Source organism: Lissotriton helveticus, chromosome 6 (genome assembly GCF_964261635.1).
Source record: "Lissotriton helveticus chromosome 6, aLisHel1.1, whole genome shotgun sequence".
NCBI lineage: Eukaryota > Metazoa > Chordata > Amphibia > Caudata > Salamandridae > Lissotriton > Lissotriton helveticus.
In genome coordinates this window covers 1,788,462,839-1,788,486,459 of record NC_136067.1, presented here as the reverse complement: position 1 = coordinate 1,788,486,459, position 23,621 = coordinate 1,788,462,839, and the positions used below count along the sequence as shown (strand labels likewise).

At 43.3% G+C, this 23,621-nt stretch overlaps 1 long non-coding RNA gene across 1 annotated transcript in view; it reads right to left on the bottom strand.

Annotated features, from left to right (window-relative positions):
• LOC144761900 (uncharacterized) overlaps nucleotides 1-23,621 on the bottom strand; it is a 256,334-nt gene that overhangs the window by 153,228 nt on the left and 79,485 nt on the right. The window contains exon 2 of the long non-coding RNA XR_013595938.1: nucleotides 13,980-14,054. This is a non-coding gene — a long non-coding RNA (uncharacterized LOC144761900). The remainder of the gene's footprint in view (nucleotides 1-13,979; nucleotides 14,055-23,621) is intronic.

Genomic DNA, 23,621 nt, shown 5'->3' with positions numbered 1-23,621 from the left:
CAAAGTCTTGTAACAGTTCTGTTACACGGGCTGAGAACTGCCCAGGGCTATTCGTATACCCTTGTGGCAATCTACAGAATTGCTTTTGAGAGCCTACAGAGCTAAATGTGGTCAAATATCTGCTCTCTGGTGCTATGTTTTGGCAGAAAAACCAGTGGCGTAACAAGAGCCCCCACGGTGTGGGCCGTTCAAGCTCCAGGGGGCACCTTCAGCAAGTATTCTGGCTTGAGCGCTTCTGAGTGAGTGCGGAGGGCCAATGTACTTTGAAGGGAGGCCCCCTAAAGTTTCATTATGCCACTGAGAAAAACCTATTTGAGATGTCTAATGTGGTTTTATATTGTTTGCGCACTATATTGTTCATTAGTGCTGCACCATGCCCATTTTGTGTCTGTAGCACTGGTCAATTGTCCACAGTCTATGACTAAGTGATATGAATGATCTGGTTTCATCACAGGAAACAAAGGATTATTCATTGGTGAGGTACAACTTTCTATTACACCATGATTTTCAAGTTGTATAAGTATCTCTCTCACTTGTTTTTTGGCCTTATCTTTGATGGGGTATTGTGGTTGCGGGCTGGACCTCTTCGGTATGAGGAGGTAAGGGAATCCTTCATTCCAACTCATGTGGGTGTGGTATAAAGCTGGGGCTTGAGCTGAGGCCCACTCCTTGGCAGATGTGTGTTTTATTGATTATGAAATGACGTTGGGAAAGCTGGTAATATTAATGTTTCTCCTAGTGGGCAATCCCTAAGAAACACAGGTGACCAATCTTTTTCAACCTAGAGAATGTCGTAGCCGGATGACAAGTTCTCCCAAAAGAGAACATTGATAGTATGTGGCATATCTCTCTCCAGCTGGAGTTGTAATCCATATAATGGACTAGGGACACTTTGTCTCTGGCCAAGTATTGCCATCTGGACATAGTCACTCATTGCTACTACCGCCATACACTCCATGAGGTATCGGCGAACTATTGTGACTTCTGCCCGCTGACTAGCATGGTCAGAGCCCACTCCCCGTTCAGAAGCAGAGTCCTTAATATTTGTGGCATGTTTTACTTTAATTCCAGCCACTTTCTTCTTTTTAAATTGAGAATTTGACTATGGAAGTTTTTCTTCCTTTTTTATTATAAATCCAGAAGAGCGTTGTGAGTCCTTCTTTGGTTTCACGTACTCCTCTGACCTGCGCTCTGATCATTCTCCTCTCACTGAGCGTTTTTCAGGCAATTCCTGTAAGGAATGAGAAGAAGTGTATCAGTATCCTGCTGCCTATAAGAATGTTCGATTGTACCAGGGTTGCGCAAGTTATAACGCTTATCAGAGGCCTTCTGTTGAGCAGATCCACCCTATGGTTTATTCTTTTCTTTGTTTTTCTTACTATCCCCCCGTTTTTAGAAGACTATGGTTCCGCTCCTTTTCAGAATGACCCTTAAGTTTTGTTTTATTCGGTCTGGCTCCCAAACTATCTCTACCTATGGATGTATACATTTTAGCAATAATTTGTGGCAGTTCACGCTCTTGGTTTACCGGAGCAACCTGCGCAAGCCGCTGGCATACTGCTGCTTCCCATTTTATGTTACTTAGCATGATTGAGGATACTGTAGCAAAATTGACCATTAATTTCATCCCCAGATCCTGGGCAGGGGCTGCCCCATACGCACTTTGAATAAGTTTAAGCACTTCTGGAATAACAACTAATGATGGTGTACCATATGTTATGGTATAGACTGCAGCAACAACCGTGCCCCAAGTGGTGAAGTCTTCCACTGGGGGAACCATCCCTAATCGGAGGCATATTGTGAGAATTCCCCATTTTTCTGGGGGGTCCTGTATAGGGAACCACTGCTTCAAGCTAATTCGCTTTTTGCACAATCCAGAAATGAATCCAGAACCTGATGGGAACCTTACCAATGATTACAATAATGGTCACTGGACTAATTCCAGACATCGCCAATTGTGGGCTTGAAGCTTGAACAGCCCTATTTGGGATCATTATTATGGTTCACATAACAATTGTACTATTCTTCTATACAGTGTAACTAAATCTATCTATAGTATACCTAACTCTACATCAGTCAGGCTTGCTATGTCTGGATAAGATACATAGCCAGTCAGTTAAGATTGGCCATGTTGTTCCATAATTACTATAGGGACCTAGTCTGACATTTTCTACTGTATGTGGGAGGGCGCTTAGGAATCAATTCATGTGTTCCTGATAGGTGACCGGGATTTCTAAATGACACATATGCTCTATATTGGTTTGGTACTGTTACCTCAGCATATGTATGAAAAATCCCTGTTATGGCATTTGCTGCTGGGAATGTGACCGATGAATTGAATGCCTCTGTTCTGTATGCTTTGTGGTCTTCTACCATGAAAGTAACATCCGACCTGTCTGAGTAAGCCCAAGTTGTAGCAACATTTGTGTTAGTGAATGTCTGCAGTTTATTGGCAATGCAAATTGTCCTGGATTAGTCATTGAAATTCAGAGACGGTACCTCTGTTGGGTGATCCTTTTAAAGGTTCAAGCTTGAACAACCTATAGCCAAAAATAGGGGGTTCCTACTTTGCTGAGGAAGATTTTTTCCCTAATACCACAAACGTCTCTGGTTAACTGGTGAGCTGGGCCTTTTGGCCCTGAAAACTACTCTGGAGACCTCTTAAATAAGTATTCAGGCTACAACATTGGTGGCACAAGGGTCGTGTGATTCATTCTTTATCAGTAAGACTGTGCATTTGGACAAAATAAATGTCAAAATGGTGCAGGATTGACTACACGCACACCATCAGGATATGTTGGCCTTACTCCTGGATAGCTCACAGTGCACCCTCTGGACCTCTAAACCTTACAAGGTACCGGATGCCATGTGCAACCTCAGAACAAGACAACCCTGACTCCTCAAGGACATCGTAGAAACAGATCTGTCCCTTTCGTTAGGAACTCATGCCTGCCCATAGGGAGACTTAAGAAATACTCAAATTGGCATTTCAATCATTTATTGAAACATTATGATTCCTGTGTAAAATACATTTGCTGCAATAATCAATAGATGGAAACAAAACACAGTAATCAGCATCACAAGAATTATGAAGATGATGAACAGTTAAACCTTTGTGCTTAACTTGAATATTTTCTTACATATAGTTATAGTTATGCTCCTACCTAGCGCTCCCAGTGTGCCTAGGGTGGCAGAATCTGTCAGAATCCCTTAAGGTGATCCACCTTTCCGGTTACTAGTGGGTATGTTTCATTGGGGGGTCTCGTCTTGGTGTAGAGCTGGACACTATCCTTCTCAGGAGGTAAACAGGATTCAGTTGAGCTGGCATTCCGGCAGAGGGAGACCTCAATTGCCTCAGAGAAATGCTTCTCTGTCTAAACAAAGGAGTGATGCCATTTATATAATGAACTTCACCAGTGTTACTATGCCGAAGTGCCAGTCAGGCCGCCATTATTGATTCTATCCTTACAGACCTGTCTTCAAGCAGACAATAACAAAAATCACATTTTGAGCTGTAAACTTAGCCCTCGTACAGAATGTACAAGGCTCTGATAATATGCCTACGAAGAATTGTAAATGTAAGCAAAGCCATTTCAAAGAATTTTATCCCATGCAGGCATACAGAAAAATGTGTGTCCATGTTCAACAGATGTGAGCATGTAAAATGTTGGTGTTCTTGCCCAGGCCTATATGACCACATAACACTTCCTTATTCTTTTCATTTTTTGCCTCAGAATCCTCAATACTGATTGTACTGTATTCACCAAGAAAACCCAGAAATGGTGTTTCCTGTTTTGGAACCAAATATAACTTCTATCTGTTCACCACAACCCCCATATTTGCTAGTACTTTCACTGCCATATCCATATAGTCCTGCACTCCTCTTGATCCATAATCAAAATATTGTATAGATCTATCATCAACTGTACACCTTGTTTCCTCAGAAAAGACACCACTGGACTTAGAACCTTTGTGAAACACCACTAGGATGATGAAAGACCAAAGGGAATGCAAAATAAACTTCCACATAAACTTTCTGTCCCATCTGAATTGACGAAGTTTATGATGTGGTTCCCAAACTGTAAAAGTTAGATAAGCATCCTTCAAATACATTTGTGTTAACCAATTGCCAGTCTGCAATATATCTCTTAGCATATGTCTACCTTCCATTTTGAAATGGTGATAGACAACCCAGTTGTTTGAACTTCTTAAATTTATAGCCGGTTTCATGCCTTTGTCCTTCTTTTATACAAGGAAAATGTTGTTTACAAATCCCTATTGTACATGAGACACCTCCAAAATGGAACCTTTCTCCCTCAACTCTTGTACCTCCTTATCTACCAACTTTGAAAGGTCTCCACGGAACTGTACACATTTGGGAAACCAGGTTTGGACTGACTCTTTTATAAAATTGATGCAATAACCGTGCACTGTTTCCAAAACCCAAGGATCTCCTGTTAGCTGAATCCATTTGTGATAAAATTGGGCAAGTCTGCCGCACAATTTCTATGGAATAGCAATAAGGTCTAACCTTACTTGAACCTTGGAACCAACATTTTCCATGACCTCCTCTTCCCCTAGGCACCTGTCTTTAAGGGAAGGAACTGGATGATCTCTATGATCCCTGATTCTGTGAGGGTCCATACCCAGGGGGAAATGAGCTCCTCGTAATGCCCTGTCCTCGGCCAGGAAAGCAACCCCCTGTTATCCCAGTCAGACCAAAAGCACAATCATTGAAAACTTTTTGTATATCGCGCTGGGACTTTTGAATGAAAGAATATGGCCCCACAAACTTTGACTTCTCCTTGATGAAATTGTCACCAAATAAGAGACCTTTAGACGAATGCCATGCCTCATTATTTGCCAGATCCACTAATTATGGATCTATCTTTAACAGAATACTTTTTGCTGCGTTCTACTGAGAGCACTGTATTAGCATTGCATAAAAGGCAAACAGCGTGCTGAACCCATTGTCTCATCTCTTCCACTTCTAAATTTTGCGTACACAAATTGGCTTCCTCAACCATATCAAATATCTTCATCAGCGATCCTGACACATTCCTAAACCTTTGTATAAACCCTAATGTGGCTCGCATCCAGCATTATCAATGAAGGGCAAAATCTTAACCATACCCAGACTTCCTTAGGGATTTGTTTACTTAGCAAAGTGTGCACATAATCTACAATATGTTCCACCAGAGACAACTCTGGAGAAAAAGGGTGTTGGATCATGAGTGGTTCAAACGAGACAGAGCCAGGTCACGTGAAGGAAATCTGCCGTTCGCGCTTTGCACCTGTCACACTCAGCTGTCTCACGCAACCCATATCGAAATAGCTGGACAGGCGTGTAATAGACCCTCTGTAAATATTGAAAGTGCATTTGCTGATGCCAACCATTCAGGGAGATTCTCTGTGTTGCTTCACAGCAATAACTCCAGGTGTAGTCATCCATAACCAAATCTAAGACGGTTTGCCACTCCAATTGTGACCTAGGGCCAGATGTAGGTAAATATATTTTACCGACTCATAAATACCGAATTTTACCGATTCGGTATTTATGAATCGGTAAAATATAAGGAGGGAGATGTAGGTAAATCCAGATGTGGATTTACCGAATCTGTAAAAGTCGGTATTTACCGATTCGGTAAATACCGACCGGTAATGCCCATTCATTCCTATGGGCTTTGAAGCCCATAGGAATGAATGGGCATTACCGATTCGGTATTTACCGAATCGGTAAATACCGAATTTCACAAGGGTGCAGGGGGTGTCACTTTGACACCCTCTAGCACCCCCAAAACAGGTTCGGGTGTCATGTGGCAGGCATACCTACCCTAAGGGCAGGTCTGCCTGTCATATGGCACAGGTGTGCATGCACACATGTGCATGCACACCGGAATCGGTATTTTACCATCAAATTGAATTTGATGGTAAAATACCGATTCTGTAATGCTTGTGGGACTCAGAAGAGTCCCACCTACATATCAATTTTACCGAATCGGTAAAAATACCGATTCGGTATTTTACAGAGTTGGTAAATTTACCGATCAGTAAATTTACCGATTCTGTAAAATACAGGGCCCTACATACCATTTCTGACATACCGGTCGGTAACGGCCGAAAATACCGATTTTCGGCCGTTACCGACCGACCTACATCTGGCCCCTAGTGTATAAATTTGTACGAAAACTTTGCACTATTCTGTAGATGTTGGACACTAATCTATGAGGAGATTGTAATTTCAATAGTAATGTGAAGGGCGCTACCTCCCGTGGTATTGAAATTGTACAAAGGGAGTGGCATCACAGTCATCAGTGGCCACCTCGGCCCACGTACGAACCCTACTATCCAGAAAGAGGTCCTGGTCATGTTAATGGTGTTCAATGCTTTGAGTACCACTCAGTCACCACACACAGACAGCCAGGTGCACCACTCTAGGGGGGCTATTGGTGAATACAATATAGTACTCGCTTGTCTTTTCAGCAGATCATGCCATGCGTGTACTGTGGAGTTAATTGAGTCTACAACACCCGTGCGAGGGTCGGGTGAATAAAATAAGCGTGTGGGAAGAGCAGCAGGGGAGACAGCTACTTTTTCTATGTGTAAGTGTGGAGGGTCTAATTGTTGATGAACTCAGTTGAACGCATGGCTGCTTTGTGCCACTCTGTAATAAAGATCCATATCTGGGGCACCCAGATCCCCTAAGCCATAAGGACGAGTGAGCACTTTCCACTGGGCCCGCAGCTGCTTCCCCGCCCAAGCCAATCTTGTCAGTATGGAAGTGATTGATTTTAAAAAATTGGCTGGGAGGACCATATTAGCAGTATTCACAGAAGATGCCGACAGACACAACAAAAGCTTATGCATACATTAGATCTTACATACTTTTTTTTACACAGTAAATCACCAGAAGACAAGATGAGTAACAAGATGAGGTGTCAGCCGAGACAGTGGGCTGATCAGTAGTTGACATGGCTTTCCCCGCTGAGTATGTCTGTTACAATCCCCAAAAATTCTTAGGTTGACTCTGGTGAGGGAGTAGTTCACTATACAACTCAGTCTGTGTATTGCAGTATAGCATGTCACGTGCCCACTCATGTAGTGTGGGAGAAGAGACCCGTGCCCATCGCATCACAACCCTTCATTTCGCAATCAATAGACCCATATCAACCAGTCTTCGGATGTCTTTCTTTATTTCCGTGGTGTAACCCAATAATGCGATCAAAGGATCTGGAGACAAAGGGACCTCCATACTAATATTCAATTCCTGAAATACCTGCTTCCAAAATCTGGCCACCAAGGGACAGAGCCAGGTCAAGTGAAGGAAATCTGCCGTTCGCGCTTTGCACCTGTCACACTCAGCTGTCTCACGCAACTCATCTCGAAATAGCTGGACAGGCGTGTAATAGACCCTCTGTAAATATTGAAAGTGGATTTGCTGATGCCAACCATTTAGGGAGATTCTCCGTGTTGCTTCACAGCAATAACCCCAGGTGTCATCATCTATAACCAAATATAAGACAGTTTTCCACTCCAAATGTGACTTAGTGTAGAAATTCTTACGATAACTTTGCACTATTCTGTAGATGTTGGACGCTAATCTATGAGGAGATTGTAATTTCAATAGTAAGGTGAAGGGTGCTACCTCCTGTGGCTCCTCCATTTTGTCTCCAAGGAGCTCACGCAAAGCGTGTCGCACCCCGTGGTATTGAAATTGTACAAAGGGAGTGGCATCATGGTCATCTGTGGCTACCTTGGCCCACATACGAACCCTACCGTCCAGAAAGAGGTCCTGGTCATGTTAATGGTGTTCAATGCTTTGAGTACCACTCAGTCACCACACACAGACAGCCAGGTGCACCACTCCAGTGGGGCTATTGGTGAATACAATATAGTACTGGCTTATCTTTTCAGCAGATAATGCCATGCGTGTACTGTGGAGTTAATTGAGTCTCAAACACCCCGGGTGACAATCGGGTGAATAAAATAAGCGTGTGGGAAGAGCAGCAGGGGAGACATTTACTTTTTCTATGTGTACGTGTGGAGGGTCTAATTGTTGATGAACGCAGTGGAACGCATGGCTGCTTTGTGCCACTCTGTAATAAAGATCCATATCTGGGGTACCAAGACCCCCTAAGCCACTGGGCCGGCGGCTGCTTCCCCACCAAGCCAATCTCGGCAGTATCGAAGTGATGGAGTTAACAAAATGGTCTGGGAGGACCATAGAAATATTTCAAAACAGAAACAGAAACCATGGGAGGACGACCATTTTCATCAGCTATATTCACCCAAGCAAAGAGATAGGCTGCTGTATCCAATGTTCCATATTCTCCTCGAGTTTAGAAACAGCCCGGCCATCATTTTCCCTAAATATTATCTCTGGATCCGTGTGGATCTGAATACCTAGATACCGCACTGGATCAGTAGTCCAAGTCAGTGGTCTTGGTAGTGCACTTGGTCAAGGGAAATATGATTCACTTAGTCCAGGTTATTTTCAGTCCGGAGAGCTCACCAAATTGCACTACTTCCCTGAGGACTGGGGATAGATTAGCCTCTGGATTTCTAATATAAAGCAGGGTATCGTCTGTATAGGACGACACTATTAAATTGTAATAGGGGAAACGAATGCCCCGGAATCCATGGTATTCCCGAAGCGAGCATGCTAGCAGTTCCAAAATGACAGCATACATTAAAGGGGATAGAGGGCATCCCTGCCTAGTGCCTCTGGACATTTTCACGGGAGCAGTTACCATGTCACCAATTCAGATTCTCGCAGAAGGAGAGGAATAGAGCACCGCTACCAATTTGATAAAGATTTCACCCACCCCCATATTACTTAATACCGCCCCCATAAATGCCCATTCTACTGAGTCAAACGCTTTTTTGGCGCCTGGAAAGGCTGCAGTAGCACTAACCACTGGGTTGACATGTTGAAGCGTCCCCAAAAAAGTGTGTAAATTATATGTTCGATTCCACCCAGGTACAAAGCCTGCCTGTTCCGTACAAGCCAATGTTAGAACTAGGAGCGCAAGACGATTGGCTAAAATCTTAGCATATATTTTGGTGTCTACATTAGTAATGACAGTGGGGGAAACGAGGTGCAGTCATCGGAGAGCTTGCCAGGCTTCAAAAGAGTGACTATCATGACCGCTTTCATTGAAGGGGCAATTCTCCTGTGTCACTAATCTCCTCAAATAGTGTTACCGTACGGGGGACTAAGAGGTGCCTGAATTGCTTCTAATACTCCACCGTTAGGCCATCTTGACCCGGGCAACTACCCGATCACATATTTCTCAAAACCTCATGGATCTCCCAGGCTTGCAGGGGCCTCATCAAATATTTACGATGTTCATTTGTAAGCCAGGGAAGTTTTATATGTTACAGATAGTCCTGGATTAGGCTCTCGTCTACCTGTACTTGGGCGGTAAAGTTCCATGTAATACTGCCTGAAGTGGTCTGCTATGGCTTCTGGGTCCCTCTGTAATTCTCTTCCCTCAGATCTGACTGCGGTGATCCTGGAGGTATCGCTCCTATGCCGTAATATTGCTGCAAGTGTCGCTCCCAGGCGTTCTCCCTCCCCGTAGCTTCTGGCCACCAGCATATTTACCCTTTGCAAGATACTCTTCTAGTGTTTTTTCAACTCCTCCTCAATATTAACCTGATTTATCGTGCCTCAAGCCCAATTCCAGCTCAGCCAGGCGTTTTTCCAGAGTAGCCACTCTACCTCTAATAGCACGCAATACTCCTGAGTGTTTAGAGATCACACTGCCTCTAATGTAGGCTTTAAAAGTTTCCCAAACTTCGAAGAAGTCTTCTATAGCGTCTGTGATATCTGCCTTGAAAACATCATCAAGCAGTGAATATAGAGGGAAGCGTCATGTAAACGGGGGAGTTTTTTTTCTGCGGCATCACAGTACTAGCAGAATGGGTGCATGATCCGATAGGGTGCGAGGATGAACCTTGGAGTCTCTAACCTCCGAACAGTGACCGCTTGCCAATAGCCAGTAATCTATTCTAGTATGAAGCTCATGTGGGCGGAGTAGTGTGTAAAACCCCCTTGTTCTGGGAATCGTGTGCTCCACACGTCTACCAAATCCAAAGGAACCATGGCATCTGCTACAGCATTCGCTGAGGCAGCAGTGCGCCTGATAGGACCCCCTGACCTGTCTAAAGACGGATGAAGTACACAGTTAAAATCACCCCCCACCAACAGCGACAGTGAGGTAGTGACCGAAGGGCATGTAAAAAGGGAGTAATAAAACTGCGGGTGATCATAATTAGGCCCATATACATTAATTACTATGAAGGCTAGGCCTTTCCCAGTGCACCTGGAAATAGTGTACCGCCCCTTCACATCAGCGAACACCGGGTCAAGTTTAATGCCTGATTTCGGATTGAGCCACATGAGTACCCCCCTGGCATGAGTCGAGAACCCAGAAGCATGAAAGGAACCTTGTAGCGTCCTCTGCATGAGGAACTTGCTGTCTACCCTAAGGTGTGTTTCCTACAACAGGGCGAGGTCTATTGTGTGTCGTTTCAGATATGCAATGACATTACGAACCTTGCGATGATTGTTAAGGCCTCTGACGTTCCATGTCAGGGCTCTGAGCATATGCTTATCAGCCTGAGTCATCACAAGGTAATGTGGGGATCTATGATGTGCCTAGCTATCTTCGTGATGTATGGTTTTGTCGCTTGCCTATCTAGGTTAAAATGCTCTGTAGTATCAGTACTCACTCTGTGTCTCAAAAAACAAACAACAAAAAACTCCCTGCCCTTCCCACGTTGCTGCTCCCTCGACTGGACACAAATGAAATCCCTCCTTCCCAATACCCAAGCTAAGACGGCACAGCGCCATCAGTTGGAGCACACACAGGGGCAGATGTTGTTGCTGCTTTTAAAACTCACTCAACAAAACCAAGTGAGTATAATAGCCATTAAAATAACAAAGAAGGCCTTCTGTACTGCTCTACAATGAAACAATTTCTAACAGGGATGCACCATGTTCCTAAAGTAAATGGCGCACTGTCAAATAGAGCTCATCATAGTCCTATTATGGAAAAACAATAGTTTCCTGCTGTCGTCTATGGCCTTGCCCCTCAGAGTATAATTTGACAACATTGGACTTTATAGAACTGGGGTAACAGGGTCCTGCTGTGCAGGCGCAACAAAAGAAAAACCATTACCACCAGTATTTTGTGTCAAAAACCAACCAGGCCATGTACACATCGCTCTCACTTCGAGGGGTCACCAGCACAAGTACAAACAGAAAGTGCCTGTGTAGCCTAATTACCAACATGGAGATACCCCTATTACTAACATGGTTAGACATATTCACAGCTCTAATCCGCTCAGCATAAATTTCCAAAATCTACATTCCCCGCAGGCCCAAGCCTCTCCATTCCGCTCCTCCCCCACCACATTCAAGACCTGTCGGGATCATGATGTTCATTTCAACCATGTTCATCCACCGTGCCACCTGCAACTGTGCAGAGTCCGTATTGCGTTGCTGAGTTTTGAAGTGCCATTCATAGTCACTCTGAGACGTGCAGGGTAAAGCATAGCATAGTCAAGGTCTTGGGCATGCAGGGCACGCTTCAGCGGAGCAAATTGCCTCCGCGCTCCCTGGACTCTGCCTGTGAAGTCGGGGAAAAGCAAGATGGTAGAGCCCTCACATTACAGGCATCCAATTTCTCTGGTTTTTTTCAAGGCTGCATCCCTATCTCTGTAGTTCAGGAGTTTAGCAAAAATCGGGCGTGGTGCACCCGGAGGGGGTATGGGGCCCAAAGAGCGATGTTCGTGTTTGATCACAAACATGGAGGAGAAGAGTTCTCAGCCCAGGAGGGTCACTAAGAGGGACTCGATGAACAGTTCCATGTTCCCTGTGGCAGTTGACTTTGGAAGGCCAGTTATTCATATGTTGCTTCTCCGTGATCTGGCTTCCAAATCCTCCGCTTTATCTTCCAAGAGTGTAAGACCCTTGGTAACCTTTTTCTGAGCCACATCGGTTACCGTGTGGGCCTCCTCCACCTCCATAACCCGCCTCTCTGCCAAGTCAAACATCTCAGAGTGCTTGTCAAGACGTTCTGACATATGGTCCATACGATATATCAAAGAGTCTATTTTCCCAACAATTCAGCTTAGACTTTACTGCATAGTGGCTAGAATTTGCCGGAGATCCGCAGGCATGCCATCCAACACATCACACTGTTCTGGGGGGTTAGAGTGTCCCCAGACTCCTTGGTGCGCATCTTTCGTTGCTCAAATGGGAGCTTGGTCTGACTCCGTGCCCCCTTCCGCATCTCTAGTGGGACAACGCTGTTCGCTGTCAAGCAGAACTCCACCCCAGCAGCGAGGCACACTGAATGGACACGTAACAATGGAGACACTGGACACAGCAAGGAGTTATGAGCGCGCCTCCACGTACCGCGTACGACCAAGCAGCAGGAGGACCAAAAGGGAGTGGTGGAGGTATGTGCAGGCTGCTTCAGGGCCCGGTCTGCATTATTTAGTGTGCCAGAACCAGTGCTCAGCAAGTAGAAGACATCTCCCAGGCCCACACCCCCAGCACAGCAAGCGGCCACTTGGAAAAAGCAGGATACTGGGCACCTTCCCGGGGCCTACTCACGTAGTAGACCTCCGACCAGGGCTCTCCAATGGATTCCAGGCTTGGGGGCTACATCACCCCTCTAAGGACATATATAGTCTGCAGGGCTATCAGGAACAGTGTCTACGTGAAAAGCAGCACCCGGCAAACTGGGAACGAAGGACACGGCCCGTCACACAGCCCCGATCATAGCAGTTCAAATCACATCTCTGACCCACTCACATAAGCAGTGCACTACCGTAGGAGGGCCAGATGCAGCCTGCTTCAGTTCCTAGGCAGGTCATAGGCACCACGCGTGGTAGGGGAGATCTCCGTCTCGCCAGTAGACCTCTTCCCGGGATCGCAGTAGGCCCTCAACGCTGTCCCCAGCAGGCTCAGGCATGCCCCAGGTCAGGCGCCAGGCAGGGAACGCACACTAGCGGCCGCCGCCCCCGGTAGAGCCCGGGCTCTCCCAGGTGGAGTCTTCAGACAGCGTTGTCTCTGCGGACGGGGAAACAGGCACACCATCACCGCTCAGGCTTTCCCCGGAAAGCACATGTCGCTCTGCTGCAGGCCGCAATGTCGGACAGTGCAGGCCTCAACTTTACGGCCGATATATCAGGGCCTATGCTTCAGGCAACAAAGCTTCCGTGGCATAAAACGATGCCGGAGCACTTCCGACACCCTGTGTTGACAAAGCAAGCTGGAACAGGGAACAAAAATGCCAGGATAATGCAGGGTAATTGGTATGGCTCAGAGGCGGTCTGCTACTGTGCGGCCATTTTGCGAGCTGGCAAGCTCCGCCCTTCAAGTATTTATTTATTTCTAATAATAAATTGAGAAACCAAAATATTGGTTTTAAACCTGCTTGTTTGTCAATTGGTCCTAAAAGTTTAAAATTGACAAAAAGAAAGTCTTAGCGTATCGGCGATTTGAGTAATTTGACTCAGATTCCAGTGTTTTGTTTCTGAACACCAGAAAGGAAAAACAGGCTTGAACTTCATCAGAGCTGGTGGTCTCAGGCTACGACTTTCAGTTGCAAGGATCCCAGGAACCTGTGGTGGTTAACCACGGTGATGCTTTATTATTGGCAGCAGTTGATAATCTGAGTAAACTGGAAGCAGTGCTTGTGTAATGTGTGAATAAGTTACACCGTGAGAAGGAGTAACGATGTAAAGGAAATTACCTCCACATCAGAAGACACATTACTCTCTTCGAAAGTAGCCCTCTTCCCGTGGACAACCTTTTGAATATGCCAGATTTTATCCTGATGAATTGTTTCCACCTTCCCCTCTATCTCAACCCCTGTATATATTTTATGGTATCTTAGATTCTATTCTAAAGTTACTGCAAAAGACAACTTTGAAATCAGATCATATACTCAAAGCTTTACCTGCTATCTTATTTTCACTCACAAATGGTGGTGTCAAGGTTGGGCAATAAAAGGAATCTCTTCCATCTCCGCCTCCTATAATAATGGAAACAGACAAAAAAGAATAAACATAGCAACCCAGGCTGGTTAGCCTTCTATGGTGACAAAAGTTAAGACAAAGAAGCAACAAAAAATGATGCCATCTATTCATTATGCCATTTCTTTGATCCATCTACCTCATTTGAGAATCAGCAGTTCACTTCGGAAGGATTGTTATCTGTTTCTTTAATCCCGCTGTTACTGATTTTTTATAAAAATCAAAAAGCACTGTAATCCTCCATTAAAAAGACCTGGACATGATGGAATCAATCTCTGAATCATGTCATTCTACGAAATTGACTAAAAAGCAATAAAAGAAAAAGAGAAAAGCTACAATATGGAAGCTAACAAAAGAAGTACAAGAAAGATAAGAATTTCACAAGAATTGGCATGGCTGTACACCAGGATAAAGCCAAGCCAATGAAGAAATTAAGGAAGTACTACATTGTGATGTTTCATCATTAGAGGAAGTAAGTGATTCCCTCGAGAAAGAAGGGCCTTTAGGACAGAGGGTCTCTGCAACATAGGTTCCCACGGTATGCTCTATTCAATCTATGCTGAATCTTTTTGCAAAAATATACACAGCTACTCTCCCACTTGAGATAAGAATACATCCACACAATTCACACCATCGTGTCCTTTTTTCAAGCAGGCCTTCTCATTAAGAGCATGAGAAAGTTGTCTGACCCCAATAAAGCTGGTAATGCAAGTAATATCATTGAATTTGAATCCTTTTTCTCTGGTAAATCTGGTCTATTAAACAGAGGAACTGTATTGAAATTGCTACACTTGTTACCCAGGTTAAAGTCCTTAATGTCAGCACAAATACAGAAAGTTTCTTTTCAAGACAAAAGCGATTATTCTTACAGGAAAGTGAACTTTTGGTCAAGGCTGGCTTCAGCTATTATTGTGAAAAATTAGGACTTCTTAGGAAAGAACAGCTATGATGTGCTCCCAGTAATGGCACTCTAAGAAAGAGAGATGACAAGAAAAGAAGCAGCTTTTGATTTAGAAGCATTTGAGATAGAAATTAATAACCCCCAGTGTCCAGTAGAGTAATAAAAACACATGACTCAGATTTGGGGCGCCAACATTCAAGCATAGATTGATCATGGTGCTGGAGTTCTGGGGCTTTGAATGGAAACAGCTGTAAAGGTCAAGATGACCCTCAGTTTCTCATTTAGCAACAAAATATCAATTTATTGGAAATTGTCTGGGGACAACAAATTGAAAATAGATGACCTGAAGGTGCAAAAGCTTCTATCATTTGTCTTCAAGAAACGTGACTAGTTGCCGATGTGGTGATTGAATCTTATCATGTTTTCAGTAGCCCGGCCACTCATCCAAAAGTGGGCATTGCTATACTTTCAACTAAATTTAACTGAACATTAAACCAATCCTATAACACAACAACTGTTTGCAGCACATACAGATTGACTTCTGAAGATGTTGTGGAATTGAAGGTCGCTCTATACTTTTGTTTAATATTTATATATAAACTGGCAACCAATATAATATTGCTCTTGTCAAAGTACTAGAGTTCATAAACTTTTTTTTTTTTTTTTGGTGTTCAAAACTGCTTTATTGCATAGGAAAAACAATAAACAGCTTCTTACGCCTACAACCCGGAGGCCGGAAGCAGGACAATCTATCATAACACAGCCTTGTAACCAGCATCCCGGAGGGCCGGCAGCGTAACATTATTATTATTATTATTATTATTTATTTTTATAAAGCGCGTAGTCACCCGGAAGTATCCCAGCGCTGAGGAACCTAAAAGACATGAACTGAGGACTGAGGCTGAGTTTACGAGAAGAACATAGGGGCTAGGGGAAAAGATGTGTCTTTAATCGTTTCCTAAAACGGAGGTATTGGGGATCCAAACGAAGATCCCGAGGGAGGGAGTTCCAAAGACGGGCCGCATGGACCGAGAACCGTCTTCCTCCTGACCGTGCTTTCCTAACCCTTGGGGCATTGATAAAATTTTCTGCATTAGAGCGGAGGGATCTTGTGGCTATATAGGGGGTAATGAAATTTCGGAGAATTGGAGGGCCTTGGTTGTTCAGGGTTTTGTGCACCAGACACAGGGCCTTAAATTTAATTCTCTCCCTTATGGGGAGCCAATGCAGGAGTTTGAGGGCAGGCTTGGCCGATGATCTGGCCGGGGTGTTGGTAATGATCCGGGCAGCAGTATTCTGGATCCTCTGCAGTTTATTCAATGTTGCTTCCGGTGCACCCACATAGATCGCATTACTATAGTCCAGTCTAGATATAATAAGACCCTGGACTAGTAGTTTTTGCGATTTCGGAGGAAGAAGGGGCAGGACTTTCCTCAGGGATTTTAGCAGACCGAAACAGGTCCCTACGACCTTTTTTGCTTGTGGGGCGAATGAGAGTTCCGAGTCAATCCAGACACCCAGACTTTTCACCTCTGTCTTTGGGTCTGGGGGAGGTCCTAGACATGTTGGCCACATGTCTAGAGGAAGTGAGGTTCCTTTTGGGCCAAGTACAAGGACCTCGGTTTTTGCCCCGTTTAATTTTAGCATTGATATGTTCATCCAGTGATGGACCTGCGTGAGGCAGTAGGATAGGATCAGGTGTAAGTAGTGGCGCATCCGGCATTGCCAGGCATCTTGGGATGTACTGCAGCAGAACAGCGTTTTCAGTTATTATTTTGTAGATTGAAAAAAGAAAACATTCCCAACATTCAACAAAAGGAGAGGCGTTATAGACACGCTCGATCGTGAAGGCCCGAGCCAATAGGGCAATATAGATAGGCAAAAAAGGACTCAACTGGATTATAGCAGAACAAGAGTCTAGGCGGCATATAATCAACGCTATAATAGGTATCATGTATAGTGTCACGGAATGTCAGTGGGCATGAGGGGAGTGAGTATATGTCATGGGTGGCATGGAAGGTCTCTGGGTAGAGCAGGGGGGCAGGCGTCTCCAAAAGAGAGACCCATGGTTATGAATAACATATGGGGTGTGCCAGGTACGTCGAAGACCCATGGCTCGGGAACAGGGAGACATTACTCATGCGAAAGGAGATGGAGTGCACATGTATTGACGTGAGTTATGCCCCTACTGTAAGTCCTAGCAGCGTCGCTAACTACCAGCATGATCTCTTTCAGGTGTAGCGTCAGTATCCGTCTGTGCAAGTAGATAGCACACTAGGGGCCCCCAAATGTCTTTAGGCCGGCAACAATTCAGCGAAGGTAGTATGCTGTTCCTGACAATATGTCAAGTCTGCTAGTCAATCCTTAAATTTAGGCGCTCTGCCTCGGCCCCATCTGCACGCTACCCGCCTTTTAGCCAGGAGCAATGCAGTATCCACAAATTTCCGGCAAGTTGTAGGAATATTCGGGGTATGCCCTAGGAGTGCCAGCAATGGGTCCATAGGCACGGCGCACTTCGTCATCGCTGTGAGGGCGTCCGTTAACTTTTACCAGTAGTGCAGTACTGGAGGGCATCCTCACGCCAAGTGTAGGAAGTCTGCATGTTCGGTATGGCAGCGCCCGCAACGATCATCGTCTGCTAGGCCAAATCTGTGTTTCCGCACTGGTGTATAGTACATCTGCTGTAGAAATTTGTAATGCATGATTTTCAGTCTACTACTTGCGGAGACTCGAGACGTGAGGGTACAGCAGTATTGCCATTGCTCATCAGTGAGGTCATCAGTGAGCTCAGCACCCCAATGTCCCCGGGCACCAGCCTCAGGCATCGGAGTTGCAGCCCTAAGCTGGCGGTAAAGGCCAGAGACTAGATGTGTCCCGTCCTGTGAGCAGAGTAAGAAATGAAGTGGAAGCAGGATTTCAGGTTCATCTGGGAAATCAGGCAGGATGACCCTCATCCCTGCGCGCAGGCGCAAGTAATAGAAGACTTCAAGCGGGGTGCGGCTACAAGATGCGAAGAACAGTGCTACAGACTTAAACTTACCGCCCGAGAATAGGTCGCCCCAGCAAGCAACTCGTAACTTTGCACATAACGTGCGAAAACCCGGTTCCTGCAACAGAGCGAGGTCCGGATGAAAAGTCAGCGGCAGCTTGGAGGAATATGGCAGGCGGCAGGACAAACTTTTGGCAATACGACGCCATGCGTCAAGTGTACAAGATACCGAGGTGCTCGACGTAGGTATGGATGATTCTGGGCAGTGGAGCAGTCCATTAAGCGGAATCGGATGTACAATCCAATCTTCCACCGCAATGTGAGGCATAAAGGGGGTAGGGGCCAGCCAGTGGTAGGCGAATTGCGCCTGTGCGCATTGATAGTATGCTTCAAAGTCAGGAACATCGAAGCCTCCCCTGTCATATGGAAGGACGAGCGTAGACCATTTCAACCTCGGGCTCTTACCTCCCCAGAATAGCCGACGCAGCTCCGTCTTCAGAGTTTTAAAAAAAAAAGCGCCAGGAAAATAGGGGATGTTAAGGAAGAGATAGAGGAACCGGGGGAGGATCACCATTTTTATGAGGGACGCCCTTCCGGCCATGGATAGTGGAAGGGTTATCCACCGGTACTAGAGTTCATAAACTTAATTCTGAATAAGGAAATATTCTCCTGGATTATTATCATGGGTGACTTGAATGCCAAAGTTTCTAGTAACATGACACAAGACTTGCTGAATTAGAAGAAATTTGAGACCATCCCATTGTTCCCTAGCCGATTCCGATCCGATAAACAAGGTAATCTTCATGAGCTGAAACTTTTTGGAGCTATAGTTTTGAATGGAAGATTAGCCCCCGATATTTCTGCTAGGCTACAAGGTCTGGCTGTAAGGGCACATCCATTATTGATTATGTGATTGTATCCCATGCAGCATTTTTTCTTTTTCAGGAAATGAGGGTACTACAATTGGAATGAAGGGGCCATGCCTCTCTTCATACCATAAAATCTCTGGCCTTTACAGCAACTAGTGACAGCCGTCTTGGAACAAGAGCCACTTCAGTATATATTTAAGTGAAAAATGCTCATCTTCACTGGAGCCCAAGTAAAAATAATATTTTTAACTATTTTGTGCTCGCTTTTAATGTAGCAATTCGTGAGCCTTGTGCTGTGAATCCTACTGGGGCCTATGTATTCCTTTTGGTACCTTTGTGTTGTAAAGATCCAGGAAGGAATTAATTAGTAAAAGCTTCCTTAATGGTATAAGCAGGAAACAGGTCCGTCCTCTCCAGCAGCAGCCACAGTACTGGCTGAAGCAGGACAGAACATGGAACATGAAAGCACAGTTCTAATTCTATTAATCAAATAATCACAAGATAAGAACACAACACATCCCCTCTCTTTATATAATAAAAATCCATTTAACATTTGATCTGTAATAAATAGATCTGTATATAATTCAATTAATAATAGCTAACACCTACCCCCCTTAACGAACAATGAAATACATTAAAAAAACAATTAATAATAAAACAAAATACTTTTCAATTCATGACAAAATCCTTTAACCATAATGGTAAATTCCTTTTCCTACCATATTTTCCATTTGAAGCACTGCTACAGTTACCAGCGTCCTCACTTGCATTTTGTTCACTACTCTCATCACCATTAATCTCAGGTACAATCACATGATTATGACATGGTACATTGATGTCATTAGACCAAAAGGGGTCAATGGTAACATTAGGTTTACCTTTTTCGATAATATTTCCTTTACACAATACTACTCTTTTCAAATTCCACACCTTACCATTCTCAACATGGATAGCATTGTTTAAAACTTCAATGACTCTAATTGGTTCATAACATGTACTTATACCTTTACAGACTTTCGTAGGTTTTTTAATCCTTACATAGTCTCCAACTTTAATGGAATGTTAGAAACATTGTAATGAGAATTATAATGTTCTCTAGGGCGATTCTTCTCCCCAGTAAGTTTCGCTTTAACTTCTTCTGCTGACCACACTAAGGTTGAACACTTTTTTAACCATGCAGGGTTAAACTTACATCTAGGAGATCTACCACGCATCATTGAAAAAGGAGATAAACCGGCTATGTCATTTTTGGTGATTCTGTATGCCCAAACAGCTTTCTTTACAGCTAACCTCCAATCACCATTGTTTGATATTGCTTCTTGAAATACACCCTTCAATACTCTATTGAAACTTTCCACAGTTCCATTTCCACTAGGGTTATATAGAGCTGTGGTCTTATGTTTCAAACCTATCCTATCAAAATATTCCTTAGCAGCTAAGGAAGTGAATTGCACACCATTTTCACTCAACAGAGTGACTGGTATACCTTCTGAAATAAATGCCTGATCTAAAAATTCTAAAACTGAATTTGTATACGCCTTGTTCACAATATCAACAAAAGGCCATTTGGTGAATAAATCCATCAAAACAATTACATATTCTTGAAATTCACCAATAGGTCCCATTATATTAATTGCAATGTCTTCCCAAGGTTGATTAGGAATACTAACCTTTGACATCGCGGGTTTAAGAGTATGTAAGGTTTTATCTGAATTTGCGCAGATTGCACAATCATTCACAAATTTTTCCACATCCCGATCAATAAATGGCCACCAAAATGATTCCTTCACCACATTTTTTGTTCTAACCACACCAAAGTGACCTTTGTGACATAACTGTAAAACGGCCACTCTCATTCCAACAGGAGGAATTATTTTGCATCGTCTGTAAATAATGTTATTTTCAAAGGACAATTCAGATCTCACAACCCAAAATGCTTTGCACACCTTAGTTAATGATTCTTTCCTTTGTCACCCATTAGACATATAATTCACTATTTCTAATAAATTCTTATCTTTAGAATGTTCATCTAACCAATCCCTATGCTTAATTGTAGATGGCCCTGAATCCTGTACCAATGCGACATTAAAGTCACTCCAAGGATCATCTTCACATGTCTCCAAGGGATTAGGTAAACGTGACAGAAAATCTGCAATTACATTGTCCTTCCCTGGAACGTAAATTATCTTATAAGTGTAGTCTTTCATCTGAATGGATAAGCGTGCCAACCTTGCTGAAGCAGTTATGATCCCCTCTGTGGAAAGTAGGTTGACTAGTGGTTTGTGATCGGTTCGTAAGATTACTGGTTTGCCCCAAATGAAAGCCCTGAAATGGTCGAGAGCCCAAGCACAAGCAAGTGCTTTTCGCTCAATTATGGGATACTTCTCTTCCGAAGGTGAAATAGACCTAGATGCAAATAGTATAATTTTCTCATTCCCACAATCATTCTTCTGAGTGAGAACGGCTCCTAACCCTCTATTACTAGCATCAACTGTAACATAGGTATCAGAACATGGATCAAAACTGGAAAGATGTGGAACAGTATTAATATATTCTTTGATATATTGGAATTCCTCTTCACACAGAGGGTCCCACTTAAATTTCGTTTTTTTTTTAAGAGTTGTCTAATGTTACACACTTTTTCTGCAAAGTTTGGGACAAACTTCGCGCAATACTCAGCCATCCCATAAAGGATCTTACCTCATCTTTATTGCTTGGAGATGGAACATTCTTAATAGCATTAATTAACTCTGGTTTAGGTTTGACACCCTCTGCTGAGATAACATGGCCTAGGTATGAAACATTTTTTTCTCTAAATTTACATTTGCTCAATTCAACGGTTAATCCACTAATTTCTAAGATGGCTAAAACTATTTGTAGTCTTTCATCATGTTGCCTGCTGTCATTCCCATAAACCAAGATATCGTCTAGGAAGAACGATACCCCATTTTCCTTGCCAAATAGATTGTACATGAGTCTTTGGAATACAGCCGCTGCGGATGCTAATCCGAACGGCATCTGCTTATACTGAAAACATCCAAAAGGTGTTATAAATGCTGTAATCTTCCTAGACTTCTCTGACAAAAGGATCTGATGGTATGCTTTAGAAAGCTCAATGGTTGAAAACCAAGATGCTCCTTTCAGACATGACACAATTTCTGTGATTTTTGGTAGTGGAAACCGGTCAACAAGTATATTATTATTTACATGGCGTAAATCCACACACAAACTGATTTTTCCATTGGTCCGTCTTGCCACCACGACCGGAGAAATCCAATCAGATGATTCCACGGGTTCTATTACATCCAACTCTGTCAATTTTTTAAGTTCTTTCTCTACCTCATCACGTAGCATAATAGGTATCATTCTCATTTTGTGTATTTTGGGGACTGCATCGTCTTTAAGAATGATCTTGTGTTCAAATCCTTTTAATATGCCTAATGTTTCTTTAAATACTTTAGGAAATGTATACTATATTTCCTTTCCAATTGAAGCAATATCATCGCTAATCAGAACGTTCTCAGTACTATTTGGATCCAAAATGATATGCAAGTTCCAGTGGTCCTTCCATCCAGGCACTGATCGACCTTTTTTAGCCACGTACAACTTTCCTCTTGTACACCTGGCTTTGAATTCAAATGATAACCACCTGTATCCAATCATATCAATACTTTCGCCAGTGAAGCTCTCTGGATTTATATCAGGTGGAGACAAATATTCACCATTTTTTTCTTTAAACTTACTTTTCCATACTTCTTCATTAACGATTGTGAATGGTGAGCCAGAATCTGCATAGATTCTAATGACCACCCCACCAATGCACATATTGCATTCAGGTTTCCCTTTAGTGTTACTCTCATCAATATTTAACACCAATCTTCTTTCTTGAAGATTTAGGACACTGGATGAATTTTCATCATCCTCATTCTCACTGCTGCTAGAAGAGCTTCTAGTATCATGCACACATTTTACTTTGACTTTTTTCCTGCGACAGCTTTTCGCAAAATGCCCAATTAACCCACAGTTCATGCATTTTTGTTTGAGTGCCGGACATAATTTACTGTGTGCCAAATTATCTTTGCTACCGCAACGGTAACATTTCCAATCTGAACTACTTTGTTTCCATTCTGAATTATTTGTTTTCCATTTTTGATCATATTTTTTTCCTTTATCATTTTTCTTATGGCTAACTTTGCAAACTTCTGGTTGTCCTTTATCCGGTTGCTGTACTTCATTTGCACATGTCCCTGACATTTCAGCTTTACGCACCAAATTGACCACTTCAATTAGAGGAGAATCTCTGTTAATCCAAAGATGATCTTGTATAGCACTGTTGTTGCTATACATCACTACTTGGTCTCTTATAAAGTCATCATGGTTGTCACCAAACTTACAATCTATGGCCAATTTTTTAAGTTCTGCAACATAATCATCAACCGTTTCACCTTTAAGCTGCTTGCGTTGGAAAAATGTATATCTTGTAACCCAATGCAAACTTTGGGTGTGAAATATTTGTCTAAGTCACTTAATGCAACTAAATATGCATTTGCATCACCACTGACAGCTTTTTTAGGCATTCTATTGTAAGTTTTCAACCCTTTTGGACCAAGTGATAATAATAATATTCTCTTCTTTTGGTCCGCAGACATTTTCATCCATCGCATATAATTATCAAAATATTCTTTCCATTCAGACCAAGCCATATCTGGTTCACTGCCAGAAACCCAAAAACTGTGAGGAGAATTTATCGTGAAGTTCTGTTGAGCCATATCTGATAAATGATAAATAAAATTATACCTTTATGAAT